This window comes from Centruroides sculpturatus, unplaced genomic scaffold (genome assembly GCF_000671375.1).
Source record: "Centruroides sculpturatus isolate CEXI.00-Female unplaced genomic scaffold, Cexi_2.0 scaffold371, whole genome shotgun sequence".
Classification (NCBI taxonomy): Eukaryota; Metazoa; Arthropoda; class Arachnida; order Scorpiones; family Buthidae; genus Centruroides; species Centruroides sculpturatus.
The window spans coordinates 308,978-328,524 of record NW_019384600.1 but is presented as its reverse complement, the minus strand read 5'-3'; the positions used below and the strand labels follow the sequence as shown (position 1 = coordinate 328,524).

Genomic DNA, 19,547 nt, shown 5'->3' with positions numbered 1-19,547 from the left:
AAATTATTACAATTCGAATATAGATCTATTTATTTGATTGAATTACAAGAACGAATGCCGCACAATTTATAATACTATACTATACTTGATTGCATTTTGTCAAATTACCCATTTTAAAAATTATTTTTATATACTATACTTTCTATAAAAGAAGTCTGAACGAGTAATAACAAAAAAAACAAGCTACAAATCGCATTGATCTTATAGACGGTACCAAAATTTTGAGATTCTGAGAAAATTGCACACACTACAAATAGTTACGAAAAATTTATAATAAATAAATTTATACAAACATAACAGCACATTCAACTGATGAAATAAAGGAGAGAGAATGTTAATTTTCAAAAACATTATAAAAAGCCTGTTTCACAATCCCTTCTGCGATATGGAGGATAGGTGGATGTGGATCGGCATCCTAACAGGAAATTCGCTTCTAAAGTCATTTCACAATTTCGTACAATTGCGCCGATAATTTTCCACAACTGATTTGAAACCGGATTTTCTATTTCAAGATGTGTGTTCTAAATCTACAAGCATTTCATCCAATTTTATGCCAGTAAAATCATGATTTTGGTAACATGGCATCTTGCAACAAACAATTTTGTAGACATTAATTTCAGTAGTCAAAGATATGAGATAATATCAAATAAAATATATGGTATGGTATGGTATACAAAACAATAAAAATAAACTTAATAAATCGAAAAAATGTACACACACTATGCATTTACAAAACAAAGAAAACATTTAATACAGATTAATGAATACAAATTTATTTAATGGTTACCGGAAGTCCCTAGTACGCATGCGCTAAGATAAAAATCTGCCAAATATTTATGCATGAGAAGTAAACTTAGTTGGCAAATTTACACGATATAAACAAGCCACAGTTACTGTTATGTTTAAATTTAATTTTATAGTTTCGATTTTAAATATAAATATTTTATAAAAATTTTGTGCGAAGTTGATTGTTTTCCACAGCTGTCACATTTCCCTATTAGATTTTAACCAATCAGCTATCGTGTATTTCACCAACGGGAAAACCAGAGAATGCGCTAATTAGATTGTAAAACAGATGCGAAAAGTAAAATTTTACTTTTCGCATTTTGTTTAATTTGTTTTATTTTTTTCTGAATTGCGTGGATTTCACCTGTTTGATGATGAAACAAAGTTTAAAGAAAATGATTTAAAAATTCGACCAGTAACGTTTTACCTAAAAATCTATAACGGTATTCATATATAATTTATAACGTAGATTACAAATTTAATCTAATGATTCGATTTTTGATATTTTCAGTCGATAGTTCAGAATTTTTCTTAGAAAACTGAGAATTAAATATCTTGATTTAAATTACCATATAATTTTCTGTAATCATGCACTACGGCTATAGTTGTTAATTTTTCAAATATTTTGCTAACTGAAACGAGTCTTAGGAAAATATACCCTTTTCTGTTTCTTTTAAAGTGGGTTAATTTTTATTGAAGTTCGGCCAATCCGTAAAAAAGCCTAGCATATCAATACTGTAAAAAGAGTCTGATTTATCATTTGTGAATCCAAATTACAAATAGATATACCACACATCCAACTGGGGACAATTTCAGAAACAGTGAAAATGGGATATAAAACTGAACTTTGGTTATTTTTAAAATATATTTATTNGGCTATAGTTGTTAATTTTTCAAATATTTTGCTAACTGAAACGAGTCTTAGGAAAATATACCCTATTCTGTTTCTTTTAAAGTGGGTTAATTTTTATTGAAGTTCGGCCAATCCGTAAAAAAGCCTAGCATATCAATACTGTAAAAAGATTCTGATTTATCATTTGTGAATCCAAATTACAAATAGATATACCACATATCCAACTGGGGACAATTTCAGAATCAGTGAAAATGGGATATAAAACTGAACTTTGGTTATTTTTAAAATATATTTATTGATCTATAAACTATATTCTTGATATTATATTGACATATTAATAAAACGTCTATTCAATTGATCCTACAAACCAAATAGCAAAACTGGGAACATCTGGTCACCTTAAGTATAAAAGAAGCATCTGAAAATTCTAACATTCAAACTAGTTTAATTTCCCAACATTGATATTTCAACTTAATCATGATGGATCCACAATCTTTTTCCCAAAAACTTCTGAACAATAACTGCTTAGTCATACTATTATTTTGTTATTAATAAAATAATAGCATGACTAACAAGGGGACCTTACAGTCTCAGAAATTCAGTTTGGGATGATAATACTAACCTGCGAAGTCTCATCCCGAACTGAAATCCAAGACTGTAAGGTCCCCTTGTAAGATTGAGAACCACTATTGAGAACCATTGGTCAAGAATATTGACCTTAACTTTAAAGTAACTAAGTAATATGGGGTCATGGAATATTTCAGGAAAGCTACATAAAAAAAGACAATTGGACGGCCACAGGAACTGCCAGGTGGCCACCAGAGCTATAATGGGATCATACTAATTAGCAAAGTAGCTCCTGAAATTTTTTGTATGTTGTATAAATTAATTCTAAGTGTCACATTACAGAAGTCCTAATTGAAAATCCAATAAGAGAAACAGTTGGGGACAGAAAATTTATGATAAAAAGTTTAAAGATCTGCTAGAAATGAAAGTTCTGGAATGTGTGGTGGATCTATTTAAAGAAAATATGCTAATGCATCCTTTCTGAAAGTGGACGATAACGCCCCCTTGTGAGAGCTGGAGACTTTCAGGGGGCAGTAAAGGCTCAGTGATTAAATATGAGTTTTATTTCTTCTCATTGAAACATTCTTTGATCTCAGAAATAGGATATGGGTCACACCCTATCTATCCTATCCATATAATAATGCATGTTTAAACATTATATTTTCAATAACTGTTTTTAAGATACCTTTTAACATTACCATCTGTTGTGTAAGTTAAAAAATATGAGAGCACCAGATTTTTTTTTTTAATTTCAAGGTGGGCTGTGGTCGAAATAAGTTTCAGAACCTGTGTGCTAATGCAAATCTAGGACTACAAGAATATTTCATAGATCTGCAGTGTGATTCAACAAGCAAGCAAAGTCGGGAATAACAGACAATTTTTGGATTAGTGAAAAAATTGAAAATAAATTCCCTAGCCAAAGCTAGGGACAAGGCAAAAAAGTTTTTAAATGTTTTCTGAATTCCTATTTTAGTGAATCAGGTTTTAGTAATTTAGGAAAATATAACTTATTTCTATAAGTTTTGTGAAAATTTTTTAAATGTTTATTATATATAAAAATATTAATGTTATCTATTTATTAAAAACTTAACTAAGAATATGTCACAAAATCAATAGTTTTTGCATCATTCCACTCAAGCAGCTGTGCATAAGACATTGTGAAAAGACTGTAGTGGATTCTACCATGGATGCATGCAGCAAGTACATTTTTACTAGTTTAACAACACACTAAACAAAAAATTGAAGTCAATAGCTATTGTTAATTAACTACATATACTTTAAAATCATTTGATAGCATGAATGGTCATTGTAAAACAATAATGTCTCTCATTATATAAAATACACAGTCTCTCTCTCAACATTATATTAAATGTTTTCTAGAATATCTGTTCTGAACTGCATGAGGACTGATAATGATACAGTAGAGCCTTGAAAACTCGGCCTAATGTGGATCGAAGGGTGGCCGAGTTTGTGAAAATGCCGGGTTATCGGGAATGGGGTTAAAAAAAATAAGTATGAGTGTTTCCTCAGAAAATACTGTACTGTACCATTAAAAGTAAACATTTTTTTTTATTTACTTAAGAAACCAAAATATAAAAATATGAGGAAACAATTACTTCTATTTGTCTATTTTGGATTCTTTATAATACATTGTATACTTTATATTATCCTCATTACTTTATAAATTTCTGTCAGAATGGATATCTGACATTTCATTTCANAGAGCCTTTACTACATGAAAATGAAAATTAATGAATACACTGTGTACAGTAATTTACCTGATAAGACAGACCTCAGAAAAATACTTTATGAGAGCTTTTATACTTTTAAAAAGCTGTCTATAATGAAAATTAATTAACTAAGGATTTTTTTGCCCTGCCAGGGTGTGGCCGAGTTATCTAGAGTGCCGGGTTATTGAGTGCCGAGTTTTCGAGGATCTACTGTATTACTGATTTTACCAACAATGACATTGAATTATAGAAATGGCCCATCACCTTGCTTTTTGTTTTTACTTGCAGTGTAAATTTCACCACAAAAACAAATTTAAATATCCCATGGAAAGAACAGTCTATCTCAAAGATCCATATTTTGTGGATATTACATTTGCTGGAAAAAATGAGAACATGTCTTCAAAAATATGATTACTAATTTGGAAATGGTAATAGGTAAAAAACAAGAGGCAGGTCAAAGATGCTTAATGAATCATAGTTGTTGGACATCACCATATTGAGAATGTATAGCAGTTTATCTTGTAAGCAATTCTCATAGGATTATGAAACAAGTAGTGCAAAAACTAAACATGTTTCATCATTACACACTGTAAAAAATCCTTAGTGCCACTTATCAAGATTGTACTGCCACTGACAAGATCCTATAATCTTTTTACAAGCTATAGGATGGCATGCTGTAACACAAGATGTACTTTACTGGACAGCTGCAATCTTAAGACTGCAAAGAGGAAGAAACCATCTAGAGAAAAAGACTACTTAAAATTTGTTGCAAAATATTCAAAAAATATCTGCAGAACATAACTATTATATGAGATCAAAATCATTTGATAACATTTGCTGTCCAATATGACCAATGGCAAAGACAGACCTGTTACATAATTGACTTCCAATACATTGATTTTGTGATTTGATACCTTCCCATTTATGAAAAATTTGATTTCTTAATAAAAATAAAATAGATAGTTTTATTACAAAATTTTAAATACTATAAATTATTAAATATTTTTCCTCATATCAAAAATAATAACGAATGTAATCACAAGCATAATGATGATAAGTAATGTTAAGATTGTTAGTTGTGCATGTAGATATCATGTGAAAATCTGGCAAAATCAAAATAAAATGGATCTTTATTTTTATTAACTTGAAATTTAACCAATACTAAACAATTATAGAAGACTGGATAAAAAAGATGGTTGTGTATTCTGAAATAGCATGAATTCTCTTGGAAAAAAATATAAGAAATAGTATAAATTTCAGAGTTAAATCATCAAAATTAAGAATTTTTTGCCAAAAAATTTACTTTTATAGTATCAAGAAAAAACAAAAATATTGGTTTAATATAAAAAATATAGCAAATATTTTTGCTATAAACATATAATTCCTACTTGACAATTCAATATTTTGCATGAGCAAGATCACATAAAAATTATTTAACAAACAGTAACTAAATAATTCAGAAAAATTTTTAAAAATGGAGATTATAAAATAATTCACAATTAAAATATGGTCAAAATGTCCAATTCAAAAATACTCGAATCCTATTACTGAGCTTGTGCTCAATAATAGGATTAATAAATTAACATCATTACTAAACCTTTAATTCTGATAACATAGTGTTTAATAAAATATTGAACTAACGCTTTTGATCTTACTCAAGATTTGCTTCAGGTTCTTAAACAAATTGTACAGTAATACCCCGAACTTACGCAATAGGTGGGACCGAGCGATAACCGCGTAAGTCGGGGTATAATTTCGCATATAAATACATACAAATATTTTTTAATTGGGGCCAGAGACTAAAGAAAACAATAATTTAGAAAAAAAAAATGTTTAATAAAATCTTAGATAATACATATGTATAACAAATTAGGCCTATATTATTTTACAATTTTTCACATTTACTTGATTATTACGCCATAATTTTAACATTGTTTCCATCTCAGCGATAATACTGGCGGCGTTTACGAATGATGCTTGAATTTAAAGATTGGGCATTTTTCACAACTTCAAGAATTTTTTCTTTGCCTTTTATAATTGTTCTGACCGACAATTCACAAATTTTCATTTTTGTATCTTTAATAATGGGTACATTCAAGTCTTTAATAATGGGTACATTCGTAAAGTCAAACAAGTTAAACGCATTAGTAACGAATTGTTCGAAAAGTCTAATGAAATAGGAATAAAGATGACTTCATTCTCGCTTAACTCGTTCGACTTTACGAACGTACCCAATGTTAACTTTACATTCCAAAGATAAAGTATTTCTTTTCTTGTTTGATGCAGAAGAATTAGTTCTATTTCGTTTGGATGACATAGTAGAGTCTCTCGAGTCTCCGTAGATATAACACACACAGAAATAAATAACACAAAATAAATTGTAGCTAAGTGTGGATTCCACGCGACACATCCGAACATGTAAGCTGAACAATAGTGTGGGGAGAGTGAGTAATCAAGGGTTGCATGGCGCTCAAACAAAAGACGAATCGACGAGATTTGAAAATCGCGTAACTCTGGGTTCGCGTAAGTCGGGGTATTACTGTATTCCAAAAATTGAGTGCTTGAATCAAATGTTTTTTAAATGCATTAAAATTTAAAAATTTTAGAACAAACTATAAGATATCATTATATTAATAAATTAAAATTTCATATATGGTATTTTAATATTTATTGATTTTCCCCCTCAATAATAATCAATAAGAAATTTAAATTTAAGAAATTTTAATTTTTTATTTATTTACATAAAAATTTGATTTATCATAATTAAAGTTAATCATGCTTTCAAGTATTAGATGATGTTAAAGACAAAATTTATTCTGAAGACAATTCAAATTATATTTTAACAACACTTAAGAGTAATCAACATAATTAACTTGATTAAAATGATTAAAAAAGATACTTCACTGAAACAAAAACTTGAACAAAATAGTGAAATACAAAAAATATTCAAAGAACAAAATTAAATATCTTATTTATACAGTCTGCTTAGTATAATTGCTTTGGAACTTGCATATACTTATAAACAAATAATAACATTAAATTAATCAAGATAAAGAGTATAATTAACAGATTCTGGTTGTATTGCCAACATTAAGAAACATGTTTTAACAACTTAAACTTGAAGCTCTGTTAGTTATATTAATTATTATTATTCTTATTTATTAATTTAGTGTTGTTTGCTGTTTTCTTCTTCATGCTATTTAACAGTGAAAAGTATATAAATTGAAAAAGAAAATTCCAACAATTTAAACCATAATACAAATAATGATTAAAAAAATAAAAATTTTTAATGCTTAAAACACTAGTAAATCTAATAGTGTCTGCACATTATTAACCACATGTTGAGATTGATAATATGAAAAGACAGCTTAAAAAATGCCTATTTTCTTGAAAATAATGATAAGTATAACAAAAGCTCTAGCTACAATAGGTGAGACTTTATAAGTGAATTTTGACTTTTATGTTTTCAAAATTGTTAATTCTGATAACAATACTAGTGATTACAACAAGCAAATTCTTCTGTCCCATATATGATTACAGTTTTCATATTAACTTTTTAATCTTTTATTTAAAAAAAAAATTAAATTTATCTAATAATTGATCACAAGTAGACAGATCATAACTGAAAATGAATATGTAGTAAATTTTAAGTAGAAATTGAGTTTTATCTTTAAATTGGGGTGATCCTGGGTACCATTTAGGCAACTATTAGAAAAAAAAATTTTTTTCTAGAAACCAAAATTTAACATTTATTGATCAGGACCCAACAGTACTTTGTTTTATTTTATTTTATTCATAGACTTGTTTGTATCTTTTCACTTTTATAGCCAAAGAAATTTAAATTAAATTACAAAAATTTCTTTTCAACATTCCAAAGTATTAAAATTATTAATAATTGATATAAGAGATGAAAGCAATGGAAAAATAGAAAATGAACAAGTTTATAAAATATATATAAATGTTTGTATAAATATAATCATCATTGTATTTTGTGTTTGTCTGATATAAACATATACTTATTAAATACTATGGTCATAATGACAACAGTACATTAAAAATTTGTATTTTTGATTATTTTAAAAGTAAATTCATAAAAAGTACACAATTTTATCTAAACAGTAAAATTTTATTTAAACTTTCATGAAAAATGCTTTAATTTTGAAACTAATTTGTTCAATTTAATGTACAACTTCAATTAAGACCCTGTATTCCATATTTCCTCAAACTATTTTATTATTGAAAACTTATATATACTATATATATGTTTATTACATTATATATTATATAATGCAAATAATTATTTAATTGTAATTTTGTTTAATATGTAACATATTATGGTCAATTAATGGTAAATCCATAATCATTAGATTTGTAGTGGATAATTACCAAATAATTTTTTGTGTATAAAATCTTCCAATTACAAAGTTCTGACTTTACTAATGTACATATATAAATATCTTAATAAATGAAATATTACATCTAATATTAATTACATTTTCCATTTGTTACTAGCATTAAAAAAATTTTTAGTAAATGGTCAAAAGTACTGGTTGAACTTACAATAATAAAAAAACTATAAATAATTTGTTCTAAATTCTTATCATTTTATATAAAAAAAACTACAAAATAAGTTGATACACATTTTACTTTTACAAAAAGTAGATGATAAGTAAAAAAAAAAACACCTAGAAAATATAAATACTGTGCCTGTTGTTTTCTTATGATTTAACTTCAAGTATTTGCAGTATGACCTGGTTGAACTTACAATAATAAAAAAACTATAAATAATTTGTTCTAAATTCTTATCATTTTATATAAAAAAAACTACAAAATAAGTTGATACACATTTTACTTTTACAAAAAGTAGATGATAAGTAAAAAAAAAAAACACCTAGAAAATATAAATACTGTGCCTGTTGTTTTCTTATGATTTAACTTCAAGTATTTGCAGTATGACAACTGATAATTTCAAATTATAACAATTCTATTATTGTATTTACTCATCTAAAAATAACAACTTAAACTCTAAAGAATAAATGTTTCAAAAACACTAAAATGAAATTGAATCAATATATCTTACTGATGAAAGGAAATCTATCTTCAAAATTCTCAAGAACTTTATTAAATTCCACACACACTTTAAATAAATCACTAGAGTTAATTATTATTTCAGTAATAATAAAATTAATACATTTCTAAATTATAATGAGTTATAACAAAAAATTTTAAGTCGCCCAATTAACACTACATTATTCGACAAAAGAAACGAGCTTGTAACTTAGCTTTAAGAACAAGTTAAAAAATATAATTTAACAAAACTCTGCTAAGCCATTCTCGAAACGATATTTAATCTTTTTACAAGAATAAAAATGTTCAGGGAAAAAAATCATCTTTGAACCAACCTGCACCTAAAGACCAATTTTACTTGTTACTAGTAAACAGGGTCTTTCTCATTCTATCTCGAGAGGGTTCCTGGAATACGCTTCCTGGAAACATTATCTACAGTTCAACTAGACTAAGGAAATGTGGAAATGTCACTGCATACGTCCAATTCGTAGATAGTCGCCAGTCGTCGGTTTCTATTCGAAAAGGCATCGATCGATCAGGAGGAAAAGATAATATAGTCACTGCTGCCATCTTTTGCGAAGTCAAGTCTTCACTAGATTTAACTTTTTCAAAGTATTTTCCGAAAAAACTTGCATGAAAAATGATCTCTCACAAGATAGGAGAATATATTCTATGGAACAGCTGTCTAATAAAATAAAGATGTACGAAAATTTTGCAAAAAAAAAAAAAATTATACTTCTGAATGATATATTGACGAGAACAAAGAAGTCTACGCAGCTTAACGGACTACACATAAAAAACAGTTCCGCTATTAAATTCGTCTAACATATTTATAAACATTATACTGTACAAGGAATTTATATTGTTATAAATACAGAAAGAACTGAAGATTAGAAAAATTAAAATTTATATATATAAAATGTTTAAATGCGTCGTTGAATGAACAATAAATATAATGCACACAATTATATTTTTCGAAAATTCAACTATAAATAAGTTCATTTAAGTGATTTTTTTAAAACAAATTCCTGTCATCAAAACAGAACGAGATTAAATTGCTTGACGTCATCTGGAACTTCAAGATCGACTCCACCCACCGAATCGGAATCCGTGACATTTAGCTCCTCAATGGCGAATGAAGGGCATCTGTATCTCTACGTCTATTCACTTCATTAGATTTCAGTAATATTGTTTTAAAAAGTTAAAGTTATTATATTCAATAAAATAATAAATTTTTGAAGTTCCCTTAATTAATACGTAAACAGTTCAGAAGTTCCATAAGATTTTCTTCCTTTACTTAGTACAATATACTTTATTGCACAATAAATAAACCAATGAGAATTGTTTCTTGTCTTAGGGATTTAATTTGTAAAATATTTTGAAAAAATTAAACTAGCTAATTTATAAACTGAATACTGTATTTAGTATATAAATGGTCAAACTGTTTTAACCATCAAAATAATATATATTATGCATTTCTAATTAAATATAAAATATCGAAACGAGATTTATTGCTAACACTATATTTTATAGTAATAATAAATAAATACTTTCACTCAACACGGGCGAAAACGTTATCACTTATTAAAAAATTGCTGGATTTTAGGCTCTCTTAGTGGTTGTAATAAATGTTTTAAAAAAATTATTCATATCTCAGCTTCATTTATTAATTATGCTTTATTTACGATGTTAATTAGAGAGGAGTGAAAGTCTCCTTTATAATTAAAACATTTGTTACGCAACGCACTTACTATAAAATCTGATTTATCTTTTGATTTTAAAAGCAGCAAAAAACAGTATTCACTTTATTTATTCAATTACTTTCGATATGCATAGTACAATTAGTTATTGCTATTGTTTTAAAATTATCAAATCAAATAGTTTGTAATAAACAACTTTATCATCCTTACAAATCAATTTTAGTATTATCATCCAGAATCAAATTGTTTTCAGTATGCAATTTCATTAACTTAGCTTCGTTGTGTCACAGAATTTGTTTATAATTTATCTATGCATCTAAGCAGAATTACGGAGATTAATAACAGATGACAGAGATGGTGTTTCTAATGTAGAAAAACTGTTACGAGATTTTAATTCTTCCGCACCAGCTAAACCTTCATATCGTGTACAAATATCACACTATTAGGAAACTTGAAACCAGACTAAAGAACCGTCTATAAGTCTACATAAACCGGATATAGAACTTGCTTGCTAGTCAGACGCATACAAAAGTTTCATTTGCCAACATCTAGGAAACAAACTACAAGTCATGCATTGGCTTCTTAAATGGGTAATTACTCGAAACAAACAAAATACCACATTGAGTATGACGATCACCTCGCTGTCTTACTCCGAAAATTTCTTTGAAAATAACAGACTGATTTTTTTATTTGATCTATAAAGATTCTATAACGATAAGCAATTAAATAAAAAAACGAGGCCATATTTATGCGAAATAAATACTAAATTTAAACACCTCATTGCCGATCAATCATGCTAACAAAAATATTTTCTCTCATTAATATTAATTGATGAATAATACTATTTTAATATTTACTAATTAAAGAAATTAAGAAAAACTAGCTTACAATCTATCAATATTATATTTTTTCGAGATAACATAATAGCATCAATTTATTTAAAAAAGTAATTCGTTAATCATTAATAATTTATAAATATAACAATTCGACAATATAAGAAAATTAATCGATTATATCACTTAGAGCATGTTATTAACAATATATATAAACGTAATAATCTCTCGACCAAATCTATCTGAAAAATATTTATATCCATCATATTTTATAAAATATTTCATACTGGGGATAACAATTCCTTTTACTGCAATTTTAAATGAAAATTGTAATCATTATTCAATTTTATAATCTGTAAAATTGAGTCTGACCTCTTTAATTGTTTTTAATAAATATAAAATTATTCTAAAAATCACAATACAAGGTCTGTTCAAAAAGTATCGGACCTTATTTTTTTCCGCGTAAACCAATGATGCGAGAGAGGCCTCCTTCGGTGGAGTTGTGGAGGGGACAGTCATGCACAGCCCTGAATTTTTTCCCGCCTGCAGAAAGCGTCAGTCGTTGGCAATCGGCGTATGAGTGAGGTCATGTAGTGCGCTCTCGTCGGATTTCACTAAGCTGGAAAATGACTGAACAACGTGAGCAGCGATATTACATCAAATTTTGCCAAAAACCTTGGCGATACCCGAGTATAAACCATTCGCAAGATTCAGCAGGCTTTCGGGGGCGATCCTCGAGGCCAAAAAAAACGCGGCAGGTCCGCAGCAATATCAAAGGTCATGTTGACAGTTTTTTCGACTCTCGTGGGGTTGTTTGTTGTGAGTACGCACCACAAGGCCAAACCATCGCAAAGGAGTACTACCAGGAGGTCCTTCGTCGTCTTTCCGCTACAGTGCAACGCAAATGACCGGATCTGTGGTCGATCAAAACTTGGCAGCTCCATCGTGATAACATATCTGCCCATTCTGCGCATCTGATTCGGGCTTTCGTCGCCAAACACAATACTCCTGTGGTTCGTCACGCTCCGTACTCTCTCCACATGGCTCCGTGTGACCTTTGGCTATTTCCCAAGCTGAAAATGCCACTAAAAGGAACCCGAATTTAGTCGAGAGAAGACATCGTGCGGAATCCGACGGACTGGCTGATGGCCATTCCAAAAGATGCGTTCCAGCAGTGTTTCCAGCAATGGCAGGAACGCTGGGAGAAGTGTATACATTACCAAGGAGACTACTTTGAAGGGGATTAGGGTTTTGTACCTCAAAGTCAATAAATTTATTTTTGCCGACCAAAGGTCCGATACTTTTTGAACAGACCTTGTATATTCAGTTTGGAAAAAATGCTCTCAATTTAGATGTAATTTCTTTGTTGCTATGAGACAATTTGAAAGCCAATTGTTCAACTCAATTATCACTACTACTCAAAATAATGGCAGCTGTATTCTCAAGCAAATATTTAGATCATTTATGAAAGCTTTTATTGAGAGCGAATGTCATATCAGTCAATATAAAGATTGAGCTACCTTCTTTGGTTTAGAAAGACAACAGAAAGAATTAAAGATTAAGAAGCAGTCAAACTGGAGCTTTGTTATAATATCAGAGCAATGGAAACATTCCAAATATCAAAGATTTATCAAATTGGATTCACATGCAAAGTTATATCTATTATATAACAGAGTATATAATTGAGTATCTATCTTTTGACTAAGCTTTCATTATACTTTCTAAATATTTAGTTTAATAATAATTTATTAGACATTACATTTAGTTCTGTTCTAAATATATACAATATTTTTTTATTTATTGCATATACAAAAGTTAATGTCATAAGACAATTGATATACTCTCCAAAAATAACACCCCTAACAAAAATATTAATACACAAACAACAAAGAATAAAAGTCAATAAAATTTCTTTCAAAACAAAATTAAAATATCTGATGATTTATATTCATATATTATTTTCAAAAAGACAATTTTCTAAAATCAGTATAAATTATAGAATAAATCCTGAAATTTTTCAAGTAGCTAAAATCAGCATTTTGATATTCAGGAATGCCTGGGGAGAGTCAAGTACTCCAAAATACAGTATGCTTTTCCTAATTACAAAATTTAATATATGATGCTGAATTTATTTAATAATTATTTCATCTGTGTGTGTTTTTATGACATATTTACCTCTCTCTAGTACTTTCAATTTAACTCAATTGCATCATGCTTTCTCCATTTTATAAATAAAATTAAAAAACAGTAGAAATTTTAGTTAAGTTTTGTAAACCAGACATTGCATTTTTATTTCAATTGCCATATATACAGTATATATATACATACATACATATACACACATCAGATGATTCAAATTAAAATTCTTTATTCAGAGCAATCTTCACAGAAAACCAATGGATGAAGAGCTGTCATACTAAATACCAATCAAAAGTCAAAATGAGAATACAATAGACCCTCAATAACACGGTAGATACGTTCCATGTTGTACCAGTCACTTAAATACATGAGCCAATCACAGTCCGGCACGTGTGCAGTTTAGTGGCTATGGCTGTTTGAAAGGTTTTCTTCCATAAAATTAATCGATTCTAGACTAATTTGACTCAACATTTCCAAATCATGTATAATTTTTTTGGAATAATCCATATAAACTATGCTATAAACAAAAAATTGTAGGAATACTTAACGAGTGTGCACCATTTGAAGATGCCATTGCTTAAGCTTGTTTTCGTGGTGGAGTGGCTCATCAAACAGCGGTCACATGTTCCGTGATAAGTTATTCTTTCTGTGAAAAATTTGCTGAATTTTGGAGACATCATTAGTAGAAATATAATTTTTATGGCCATTGAATAATAATTGTTTTTTAGTAGGTATGCTGCATGTTTAAACGCAATGGTTTGTGCAATGTCCACTATTTGTCTAGATTTGACCAATCCTGTCGAGACACAAGTCGGATGTGACAATCTGTCTCATTTTTTTACAGTGTTATGCAAGCCTCTTTAAGTATGTTATACAAACATGATTGCAATTTTTCTGCCGTATTATATGAATCCGTCTTATACGAACCCGTGTTATAGGGGGGTCTACTGTACCATAGTTCAAATATTTAACAACAGGAAAATGCAGCACTAAGGAGGGTCATGCACAATAGTTAACACATTGAACCTTAAACAAGATTATCCTTGACACTATTTAAAGCAGTATTTCTCAACCTGTAACGAATCGCCGCCCCCTTCAACGTAGTACTGCATTGAATTCGTACTGCATTGAATAGACTAATGACTAGTATAATGTTATTTGTTTACTTATTGTACGATATAATGAATAAAAGATCTAGTTATTCTTAATATAATGTTTTACTATATCACCCAGAAAATTGTTTTTCAAAATATAAATTGTTGCTAATCGCCCCTTGAACATGGAAAAACGCCCACATGGGGGCGATATCGCCAACATTGAGAAACACCGATCTAAAGCCTTCATCAGCTTAATGATATATAACCATTTTTATGTATCCCATTAATATATGTAATGAATGCAATAAAATTATACAAAGTTTAATTGAGGTCCATTTCCACACTACTGTAATCTTTTTCCCATTTGTATTGTCATATTTCTCCTATCAGTGATTTTTATTATTTTCAAAATTTCTTCCACACAATCTAGAAAGTGTACACCAAATAAATCACATTTCACTTACTGTTTCTCCCTGAATTGTTTTAATAAATAGGAATACTTTTATTTGAATCACCCTGTACACACATTAGTGTCAAAAATAAACAGGAAAAAATAATAATTTTATTGTAAGAATGGATATAATAAATTACAATATATTTTCTTCAAAATAATAATCAATTGCTATCATTCTTTTGTGAACATTCATATGACGACTTGAAAAGCTCTGAAACCTGTTTTTGATCTCAGATAGGTTGGTGAAACATTTTGTTGATGCAAAATAACAACCTTTTAGGTATTTCTTTAAGGAAGAGAAAAAGATACTGGGACCAGTTCATGGAATAGGGTATGCTATGGAAGCACAAAAATCCTATTTTTGACTAGGTAATGTTGATGTTGAAGAGTTTTTGTATTAACATACACAATGAATCTTGAGGTTGTCATGGAGGATCTGCATGAAATAACAAGTGTGGTTCACATCATTTATTGACTGTCAATGAACCTGTGATTTCCTCCTGAATCCTAGCAATTAGTTCCTGTTACATGTTGCTGGTTTGCCTGGAAATGGATCATCTTACACATAAATTTTTAAAAAAGAGATTTAAAGAAGGTAGAGATTCTACCTTCTTTAAATCTCTTGTACCACTCAAACTCAGATCTTTGACATAATATTTTCAGTAGTTTCATTGTTTTGCTACAAAATATCTGATGCTTATAACAAAACTTAATAATGCTAATTGATTGTTTAATTTTCAATGTTTCAAATTTCAGAAGCAGCCATCTGACATAAGAATAATCTCCCTATAAAAATAGTTTATCTTGGTAAACTCGCTATAACATAGCTTGTCAAAATACAGTCAAATCTCAGTTATCAAACCTAAAAGTTGTTCTAAAGACAAAACAAATTTTCCCATAAACAATATAAAATGGATTAATCTATTCCTGACCCTCAAATCTTTTTTTTTAATTTTTTAGCCATATCTCATGCTAAAAATACCTACAAATGTAATGTAATATTGTATATGTAATACTATATTATATACATTACTGTAAAAGTTCGAAGTCCAGTAACTCTTAGAAATTACAGTAGAACCTTGAAAACTCAGCACTCGATAACCCGGCACTCTAGATAACTCGGCCACACCCTGGCAGGGCAAAAAAAATCCTTAGTTAATTAATTTTCATGATAAAGACAGCTTTATGCCTCAAAGTATTTTTCTGAGATCTGTCTTGTCAGGTAAATTACTGTACACAGTGTATTCATTAATTTTCATTTTCATGTAGTAAAGGCTGTATGCCTTCATAAAGAACATACTTTTTCTTTGTTTAAGGGTATTTGGGCAGTTTATTCTCTGTTGTATTCTGAAGTAAACAATACATACAAGTACAGTACAGTATTTTCTGAGGAAACACTCATACTTATTTTTTTAACCCCATTCCCGATAACCCGGTATTTTCACAAACTCGGCCACCCTTCAGTCCACATTAGGCTGAGTTTTCGAGGCTCTACTGTACTGGTAAATGTCCAGTCCTACTGATCGACTTAAGTAATTTTTTTCTTTCCCAGCTCTTATATATAGTATAAGAGGAAAAGTATGGCAATCAGTCAAAAAATGACCCCACCCAAGATTTTTACATTTTTGGACTCAGGACACCTTGAAACATCGAAAAATGAAAAAAATGGGATTTCTGTATGTATGAATGTTAGTGTGTGTGTGTGGGGGGGGGGCTTTAAGCCCTCCCCCCACACACTAACATCCATACACACAGAAATCCCATTTTTTTCATTTCTCGATGTTTCAAGGTGTCCTGAGTCCCAAAAATGTAAAAATAAAAAAGAGGGTGCTCTTTAAAGCTTAACTCCTGTACTTTTTGTCAAAAATTTCTGAAATTTTGCAGGGAAGTTTATGTATTAGGGGAATTAATGCTATTAAATTTTGATAGTTGGAATAGGTAGATAAAAAGGGGACTGTGTGTTGTATCTCGAGTAGGGTTTAACTTAATGACAATTTTACTCATTATCATCATTTACAATTTTTTATAAAACCCATTCCTACACTCAAAATTAAGTTTTTGTCATTTTATAAATAATTAAAAATTAAAAAGTTCTTTTTAATAAAATGTCATAACAGAAATAGCGTCACAAAATGTTTCAAGTTAAGCAACTTGTTGCTGGATTTTTAATAAATACATTATTATATTATGTATCCTATAACGTTTTAAATTTTTTAAAACACCAAAGTTAGAAGATAATGTTTATTAATTAACAAATACCATATTAAGAAAACAAAATATTTTAAAAAATTTTGTGTTTATTACAATATATTTTAATTTTTATTACTTGTTTGGGTGTAGTTTTTAGCCTCTGGATAAACAAATTTAGTGGATACTGATAAGCAAATACTCCCATGTCGAGGCCTGGCTATAATAAACACTACATCATAGTAAAATGGAAAGTATTTTTTTGTTTTAAACCAATTTATATGAATAATTCATGTGATAATAGAGAAAATTTACTTGTTGACTACTGAAAACATGGTTGACTATTATGACATTTCATATTGCACAAGAAAAATGATTTGCACAAATTTTTTTGAACACTTTTTTAAACAATTGCATTTTTTGAACCCTTGGCCAACAACAAAACTGCTAACCACTTCCTGTACACTAACTTGTTTTTCTGCTTCTTTCAATGCTGATAAAATTTTCTTTGCACAATGTAAATTGCTTCCTAGTGTATAATGACTTCAATCTTCCAACTTTAGTACCAAGTTGATAAAATTCATCATCCTCAATTCTATATTTATGACACAGCTATTATTGATTTTGCAATCAATCTTTGCTTTGTCTACATCTGGTACTTTGATTCTTACATTCTGTCCAACTGATGATTTTGTAATTTTGTTACAAGAGGCTGTTTTCATTTTCTTTGCATGCATTTCAAGACCATCTTTGGCAGTCTATTGAAACAGCATCACTTTTACATCACTGCTGTCAAGAGATAATGATGGGTCCACTGTCTCAATTTCAACTAAAGCCAAATACAATGTCCCTGCTACTTGGTCATCTGCTCCAACAGTATTTTTTGCTGACTTCCTGCAGTTTTGTTCTCTGTTCCAATTGTACTGTTCTTTCTAGCTACATTCATCCATTTCCAATGTTTAACATTTTTTCCAAACCTTCAGTGTCTACATTGTTTACTAAATCATGTCCTGGTTTGAATATTCGATTGATCCCTGCGACTGAATGTGCTCGTTTTTCTATGAACTACTTTATATCAGTCCACATGTCACAAACATTGGATAACTTGGTTACAAAACTCTCTAACAGTATCAGAATGGATAATATTAGGTGTGCCAAAAGTTGTGAAAATATCCAAAAGATGATATGCAACATTCTTAGCCCTTTTGATTTTGATGCTCAGAGAATAATGAATTTTGTCAAATTATTCTGGCATATCAATACGAACTTCGACACATTGGATTAAATATCAATTAACTCAATCTAGAATTGTGAATTCATTTTGTTGTGTAGGATGAGTTTTATCACAATACCTTTTTTCAATGTTTCTTGTTTCTCTAGACAAGGTTTACCTAATCTTAAATAATAACAATAGATTCAATAGTTACTGTCTTATACTTACAATTCAGTTTCATAACCATCAGTTTTTCACCATAACCAATAGCAATGTGAACTTTACGTATCATGTTAAACAGTTCATCAAAACAAACATAGTATAGAATTTCTTTTCCAGTAGACTGGTGATATTAGCTTTTCTTCACTCTGATGTTGAGAGCATTGTTCAGATTTACCAGTAATTTCTAAGAGTTACCAGACTTTGGACTTTTACATTAACATATATAAATTTTTGTTATTTAATTTGACTTCTTAAAAAATTCTCAGATGCCATTTACATTACGTGAATGTCAATTAACACAGTTTTTATTCATTTAATTTAAATTCAACTACAGTATACTGAAAATGGAAGTACAGTAGAACCTCAAAAACTCGGCTCTCGATAACCCGGCACTCCGGATAACTCGGCCACACCCTGGCAGGGCAAAAAAATCCTTAGTTTTTCATTATAGACAGCTTTATGCCTCATTTTTCTGAGGTCTGTCTTATCAGGTAAATTACTGTACACAGTGTATTCATTAATTTTCATTTTCACGTAGTAAAGGCTTCATAAAGGACGTACTTTTCCTTTGTTTAAGGGTATTTGGGCAGTTTATTCTCTGTTATATTCTCAAGTAAACAATACATACAAGTACAGTACAGTATTTTCTGAGGAAACATTCATACTTATTTTTTTAACCCCATTCCCGATAACCAGGCA

General features: G+C 29.3%; 1 protein-coding gene across 5 annotated transcripts in view; it reads right to left on the bottom strand.

The window, feature by feature from the left end:
* LOC111624968 (serine/threonine-protein kinase Doa-like) overlaps positions 1-19,547 on the bottom strand; it is an 85,799-nt gene that overhangs the window by 43,432 nt on the left and 22,820 nt on the right. The window contains exon 1 of one of the 5 annotated variants that reach the window (XM_023367969.1): positions 9,339-9,711. The exons of the other annotated variants lie outside the window; for them this stretch is intronic. The gene's annotated coding sequence lies outside the window, so the exon portion shown is untranslated. Of the gene's footprint in view, positions 1-9,338; positions 9,712-19,547 lie in introns of those variants that run through there. 5 annotated transcript variants of the gene reach the window in all.